The 8,221-nt window shown below is 35.3% G+C and overlaps 1 pseudogene; it reads left to right on the forward strand.

Annotated features, from left to right (window-relative positions):
• The first annotated feature begins 5,162 nt into the window (after positions 1-5,162).
• Positions 5,163-6,105, forward strand: LOC120601139 (heterogeneous nuclear ribonucleoprotein A1-like; annotated as a pseudogene).
• Positions 6,106-8,221: the final 2,116 nt, after the last annotated feature.

The raw sequence follows: 8,221 nt of genomic DNA on the forward strand, positions 1-8,221 counted from the left end.
CCCCTCAGGTCATGGGCAGAACGAGACAGGCTGAGACTTGAAGCTCACTTGGGCCACACTGCAGGTCCCCAGATGATGGGGAAGCATGAGGCTCCTGGGTTTCTGAGGTTGGGAATCAAATGAAGGATGGAAGTTTAGCAAAGAGAAACAATAATGTGGTTTTAGAAGCTGGCAGCAAAATTCCTCTTAGGAAATCCTCAGTTTCACAACACTCAGTGGGAGAAAAAAAAAAAAAAAAAAAGAAAAAGCTCAAAACCTGTCCTGGAAGGTGGAGGAGTGGGAATGATCTAGCTCTGCCTACAATAGTTGAGTAATTTTGAGTTGCTCAGGACAGATGGGCGGGTAATAATAAAGAGGGGGCATTGTAACATGGATTAAGTTTGAGTTTCAAGCAAAGACATAGTGAGACTTTTCAGTTTAAGACCAGTGGGGGTAATCATCTGGGTGTTTGTTGAAAGCCCCACCCCCCACCAACACACACACACACATAATCACACACACACACACACACACACACACACACACACACTGCCAGATGTCCCTATTGCAGATAGATAACCCTGGCCTTGTATGGGTGGTATTTTAGTGGTGTGAAAGAATCAAAGTGCTGTCCAACATGTGCCAACGAAGGTAGAAAGGGACAGTGCAGGCTGGACACAAGATGGGGTAGAGTGGGGAAAGAAAGAAGTCTGGGTGATGGACAAAATAAAGGGTAATCCCGACTGACTAAAGAATTTGGGACAGATGATAACTGGCTGAAAGAAGGAAGAAGAAAGCCTTCTTTTACTTCACAAACTTTCATGAGCCAAACTGAATTTATATTTTAGGCTGCCCAAGGAAGCGAAGAGCAGATGAGAATAACTTGGATCAATAAATAACTCTTCATCTGTTCCTTCATGCTATTATCTAGTTCTAGATAATATAGCATGATTAAAAACTGATCAACATGATCAATTGACCACTCAGATTATTTTTAGACTCTTAATTTGATTTTGTAATTTCCGAGTAGTGTCTGACTCTGTGAAAGCCCCTGTAATTGAATCACAGGCTCTGGATTTCCCCAGGCAGTCCACTCAATCCTGTTTTAACAGCATCGCAGGCTTTCCTAAATTCCACAGATGAGAAGAATCACATTACTGCCCATAAACCCTATTCAAATAATAAATGGTGAAGATGCATCCAGTATCTACTCAGCTGGATTGCTCACACTTGTTACTTTAGCAGAGGCTGGGGAGCTTGGCAAACCCATCCGTAAATGTTTAGGGGCTTCATGTTACAGGTGGAGGTCACACACCAGCCGAACGCATAACAGGAAATACAGAGGACAAAATTTGAATTGGAGTCTCTAAAAGTCTACCCTCCCATATAAACTTTGGCATCTCTCCTTGATCATTATTCTCCAATAGTAATGAAGACTTCATGAAAGACCTTGAACTCTGAGTCGTCATTGTGGAATTGTGCTTAATCAAGACAAATATTCCCAGCCTAAGAATACAACTAAAAGGATTGGGGAGTACGGGTTTAATTTTCCTATATATTGCTGTAACTATAAACAATGCCCTATCTTCTCAGCAACTCTCATGGAATAATAAGCACTAGTATTTTTTAAAGTATTTACAGCAGTCCTTAGAGATTTTATTAGAACCATGATTCACAGATGAGAAATTTCCCTCTTCTACAGGATTTAGTAACTGGAGTAAGAATTACTCAGTAGACTGTCTATATAGACAAATGAATTTGAATACTTCTTCTGGCTATTAACCATTCATTCACTGTGATTTTTCTTTTCTTTTTGTTTTTTCTTTTTCTTTTTTTTTTAACCGACTGAATAACAATGATCTCTCTGGTTTGCATATTGCAGACATATAATTAAAGTTTCTGAAAATTACGTTGTTCTGCCATATGGATATGGGACTTCAACAGGGCAGTGAGGTTCTGTGACACTCCGAGGATCCTGAGAGTGAGGATTCATGGAATCACAAAAATGTCACATTTGGAAGGAACAATGCACATCAGTGATTCTAACCTCTTCATTTTATTCCTGGGAAAACAAAAGAAATTTTATGGTTTGGACCATGATGTAAACAAGACACTCTGATTCATCTTCAGGGAAGAACAGTTATTATTCACTCAATCTGTCTGTACTGAGTATCTCCTGTGAGTCAACCACTGTGCTGCATACTGGAAATGTAATAGTGACTAAAACAGAAGTGCCTTTGCTCAGAGCCTCCTGGGAGGGTTAACGTGTAACACAGCACACTTTACTTCTTACCTTACAAGTTTTTTCACAAGTCCTTTACTCCTTAGAACCACCTAAGATATAAATATAATTATCTTCCTCTTTGAAACGAGGCAAGCTTCAGAGAGATTTAGTAATTTGCCCAAGGTCATAAAAAAAAAAGCATTGTAAGAGGCAGAGCTTGGACTCAAATATTTATTTCCTAACTTTCATCTTTCATTCCAGCATCCTTTCCAGTATAGCAGAGCTCCCTCTGATTAAAATTACATGAGAAGCATTCTGTCCAATGGGCTGTTGAAAATTACTTAGTTGATTCCATGACAATATCCTCAAAAAAAAAAAAAAAAAAAAAAAGAGAATGCATGGATTTCCAAACGATTTCAGTGATTTCTGATTTCATTTATATGCAATCCAGATAGCAAATTATATGTAGATGCAGTTAACAAAATTCTACCAGAAAGCAAGTGACTTTTAATTACTTATTTAACAAAGTACTTTTATTTAAAATAAAATAGTTTTAAGATTCTTCTAAAAAATCTGAGATTCCTGGTCATAAGAAATCTACTTTCTCTATCATGTGGAGAATCAATCTACAATTGAAGATTGTTCAAAAGTATTATGTATCAACTCAAACATGGTATGCATCATGATTTATTTATTAAGTTTTCCCCAGACTCCTACCTAAATGCTTGATTATCCAGGTTGAATTAACATGTCAATAATTTTAAAAAATATTTTTCATAAGTTTTGCCTTCTTTCTCTGAAGAAAGGAGACAGTTAAAATTTTTTTAGCAATAATGCGCAAGAATTATTTTTTCAGAATTGTATTCAAATGTAACAATGTATTTTAAAATATTTTTGAAGGTACAAACCATATATAAATATGATTTGAGCATCTATTAGCAATAGTAATATTTCTACCTTGTTTAATATGAAATATGGGTGGTCTTTCTTTCCATAAAGCAAACTGGGAAGATTTGTATAATCCTAGATTATTAGGTCATATTTCTGGAACAACAGGTGATCCCTCCTCTACATTCTGATCTAAAACCAATCCAGCAGGACATGTTGCTGGCACTGACCTTCAACTGACCTCTGATAGACTGATTCCAGTCTTGTGGTTGGGCTTGTTCCTGATGGTGGCCAAATCAGAAGGAAAGTCTCTTCAGAATATAAAGGAACCAACAATAAGTCCTTGCACAAATATCTGAGGCATGTAACAGAGTAAGAGAGAAATGTCTTAAATGGAATCTTAAACAATGGGTCAGAGGAGAGGGTGAAGAGTTTTTATTATAATTACTCTAGAAATGTATGGAATAGATTTACAGTCATGTTTATTCATGATGAAAAAAGAAAAACTGTCCCTAGATATGCATTTTAATTCGTGAGAAAGCTTCTAAGAAATGTGAGATCATGGAGAAGGTGGTCCTTAAAATAAGTAAGTAAATAAAATCCAGGGAGTGTAATCCTGCCTAGAATGTGATTCATTCTTTTGGAGCAATAAATAGAGTGAGGTGATGTCCAAAATCAATTTTCTATTTCTTGGACATGAAAGCATTTTCCCTATAATAACTATAGCAGAATCAGATCCCTAGGTAGATAGTACTGACAACCATGAAGGGGAACAACTCAACCCCAAATGTCATTTTTCTTTCACTTGTCCTTAAATGGAGCCTAAAATTCTCATCCTTGCTAATGCTACCTGAGGATTAAAAATCTATTTTAGGAAATTTTCTTTTAAAATGCAAGAATGTTATTCAGTTTTATTCCTTAATTTAACAATTATTTAACAAATATCTGGCACAATTTATCATCTATCAAATATTTTCCCCAGTGTTGGGGAAACGGCATTGAATAAGGTAAATGAAATATATGGGACTTCTATTTATGGAAATATGGCAGACTAAATATTCCAAAAAGAAGTATCCTACTGCAAAATGCCTAGAAATTTGACAGCAGGTAAAATAAGCATCCTTTGAAATAAATAAGTGGACTCTATCCACTCCTACTCTCAAATACAGAAAAGGTCCAAAGGCCAAAAAGTGAAGAAGAAGCTTAAAACTCAAACTTTGGTACTCCAGTGAAGGCTTACTAATCTACCTCTCTAGAGCATTGGTTTTTAAAGCCCACGCCAATTAAGAAAACAAGGTCTCAGGCCCTCTTGAAGTGAGGAATTGGAATTAGGATGCAACATCCCAGTCCTTCCTTCATAAAGTCAGAACCTCCAAAGTGCTACACATTCAATAAAAGAAAAATCTGACCACCAGCATAGAGAATAAACTGGGAACTAGCTTGTTATGAAATGAGATTAAGGTAGGGAAAGATTAATTAGTTAAAACAAATTTACAGCTCTGACCATTTACAGGCTACTAGCCTCTTTTCACCTTAGTTTGATGTTAGAATTTACATAATCGTATACTCTAGGAATTGTCTACCCAAGAAATTAACCTTAAAAAACAAGACAAAATGAAACAAAACAGTTTTAGACTAAAGTGCCTAGCAGATGCAAGAACAAAATCTCTTTGGGGGTCACATTCTCAACCAGGCTGCAGAGGATTTTCACAGATAAAGCTTCACCAAACCCGAGTTCATAATCTAAAATTACAAAACACACCAAAAATCAAGAGGTAAGGAAAAATCAAACCACAGACTTAGATTCCCAAGAATATTAGATAGTATAATTTTTATACTTAGACTGTAAAACAAATCTATCTAGAAATTATAAAAGAAAACTAAAATGACTAATAAACATAGATAAGATATTTAATATTTGAAGAAAAAAATTAAATTAAAATATATTTGAAAAAATTAAAAGAACATCCATAAATTAAAATGATAGCTATTGGTATTAAAAACTCAGTGGGTTTCTGCTTGTGGCCACAGCTGAAGAAACATTGTTCAAGTCTTCCCTCACATCGCCATCATGTCTAATTCGGAGTCTCCCAAAGAACCCGAAAAGCTTCAGAGACTCTTCACCACAGGTTTGAACTTTAAAATAATGAAGGAGAGACTGAGGAGTCATTTTGAGCCAGGGAGAACACTCATAGATTGTGTGGTAATGAAAAATTCAAATTCCAAGCGCTCCGGGAACTTTGGGTTTGTTACATATGCTACTGTGGAGCAAGCAGACATAGTCATGAATGCAAGGCCACTCAAGGTGGCTAGAAGAGTTGTGGAACCAAAGAGGGCTGTCTCAAGAGAGGGTTTCAAGACCAACTGCCCAGTGACTTATTTAAAAAGTGTTATTAAAAAAGACACTGAAGAACATCATGTGAGGGATTATTTTGATTAGTATAGGAAGATTGAGGTGATTGAAATCATTAATGACTAAGGCAGTGACAAGAAGAGCTTTGCTTTTGTAACCTTTGGTGACTATAGCTCCACAGATAAGACTGTCATTCAGAAATACCATACTGTGAATAGCTATAACTGTAAAGTAAGGAGAACAATGGATAAGCAAGAGATGGTTGATGCCTCATCCAAACGTCGTTCTGAAAACTTTGGCAGTGATTGTGGAGGTTGTTTTAGAGGGAATGACAACTTTGGTCATGGAGTTTCAGTGGTTGTGATGGCCTTGGTGGCAGCCATGGTGTTGGTGGATACAGTGGTAATCATGAATCGAGTGATGATGGAATCAGTTTGAGAGGTCATAGAAGCTACAATGACTTTGGCAATTATGACAATCAATCTTCGACTCTGGACCCATGAAAGGAGAAAACTTTGAAGGCAAAAGCTCTCGTCCCTATAGAGGTATATGCCAATACTTTTCCAAACCACAAAACCAATGTGGTTACAAGTGTTCCAGCAACACCAGTAGTTATAGCAGTGACAGGAATTTTTAATTGCTTCCAAAAAAAAAAAAAAAAGCAGCTTATTAGAAGAGGAGAGCCAGAGAAGTGACAGAAAAGCTATAGGTTACAACATTCTTAAGGCCAAAACAAATTTTTTTTTTAATGAGGATTTTATTTGTGACTACCTGTAAAACAGGTATTTAAATTTCTATTCGTGGAAAGTGCAAAGCGTTCCAATAAAAAATTTAAATGTAGGATTGTGTTTGTTTTTGTTGTTCACATGTTGTCGATTGCTAAATGTATTCGTTTGATCATGATGGTGATTAAATGTGTCTTTAAAAAAAACTTAGTGATGAACAGAAAAGTAGATATAGCCAAAGTGAAAGTTAGTGAAGTGGAAGATGGATCTAAGGAAATTACTCAGAATGCTGCCCAAGATATAAGAAAATGGAAAATATGAAAGGAGTTAAGATACATGGAAAGTAGAATGAATAGATCCATCTTATATCTCATAATAGGAATTCCAGAAAGAAAAAAGACAGAAAATGAGAAAGATAAGCTTTTTTCAGAATTGATGAAAAATATAAACCTTCAATTTCGAGAAGTATAAGTTCCAAGTAAGATAAACAAAAAAAATTCCACAATAAAATATATTTCTGAGAAAGGACAGACAGTAAAAGAAAAAGAGGAGATATCAAAAGCTAGCAGAGAGAAAAGACAAGTTTCCTACAAAAGTAAATAATCAGACCAAAAGCAGACTTTTCCAAAGCAATAATGAAAACAAGAATGTAATGGAATAATATTTTTAAAACTCTGAAAAAAATAGATATTAATCTATAACTCTATATCCAGCTGAACAAAGGTGAAATATAGACATTTTCCGACAAATAAAATCTACCAAGAGCAGAACTTATCTATAGAAACTTTAGGAAAAGAAATATATTCCATGAGAAATGCAAGAAGAAATAATGAGCAAAGAAATTTATATATGTGCCATTAAATTACAATACTAAATACGTAAAAATAACTAGTAATTACTAATTTCTGATAATAAATCAAGGTGAAATAAAGTGTTGGCAACAATATTAAGATGGAAGGAAAATGATTAAATATAAGCATTTTAAGTTTTTTTAAACTTTAGATATTGTTAAGTAAGCCTATTAGAAAATGTAAGGATAAAAATCGAAACAAAAATTCATAATTTCCTATTAATTAAAGAGATAAAAAAATTTAAATTCTTAATCTAAAAGGAGAATAGATTTGCAGGTGTTGATGAGGTAGGCTTTAGACTGAAAGTAAGGAAACTGGTTAGAATTTTATTGCTCATAAGAGCAATTAATACTTAGGAGTAAAATACCTAGGAGTGCAGAACTATGGGGGGAAAAAAAAAAGAAAACCTACAAAACTTTAGTAATGAAAATGAGATATTTGAATAAATAGACTACCATAAAAAGACCTAATATTGTAAAATGTAACTTTTCACTAAAATTAGTCTATAAAGCTACAATTCCAGTACAAGACCAACTGAGGATGCTCACGCTTGCTTCCATGAGGCAGGCTTTCTCCCTCCCTCCCTTTCCCCACTCCAGTTTTCCTTCTCAGTTCTCATTCTGGGTTCAACTATAGAGTACCAGGCATGTAGCAGGCATTCAATATATTCTTTTAAAATAAGGGAATGAATAAAAGAATGACTCATCCAGTCTGCAAACAATTCTGATTTACTTTCTCAAAAAAATATTCCCATCAAGCATGGCACACAATACATATCAAGATAATACCCAACTTTGACTCTCTGCATAAGTATGCAAACCAACCTCTTGCCAGCGACATCTTTTGGATTGATTACAACTGGAAAATTTCTAAAACTGAAAAATCTCAAAGGCCTAATAATCTCTGCGAGTTTGTTGTCTTGAAATACATAAATATAGGCATGTTACTAAAAACTGTACACCCCTATAGTCTTTGCCCCTGCTCCCACTACAAAATGTATAGCTAGACCTTGAAAGCTAGTATAACTAGTATACCCCTCCCCCTCCACCCCCTTATCAGCTTTACACACTTTCCCTAATTTATTGCTTATTCATCTATGTATCCTGAGTGGATATCCAGGATTTCTCACTTGGGGCTCCCGCTTACAATTGTTCAAGAATCCCAGGGACTCACAGAACCCAAGTTGGTCAGTGCTTCCACA

This window comes from Pteropus medius, unplaced genomic scaffold (assembly GCF_902729225.1).
Source record: "Pteropus medius unplaced genomic scaffold, Ma_sr-lr_union100, whole genome shotgun sequence".
NCBI classification, from domain to species: domain Eukaryota; kingdom Metazoa; phylum Chordata; class Mammalia; order Chiroptera; family Pteropodidae; genus Pteropus; species Pteropus medius.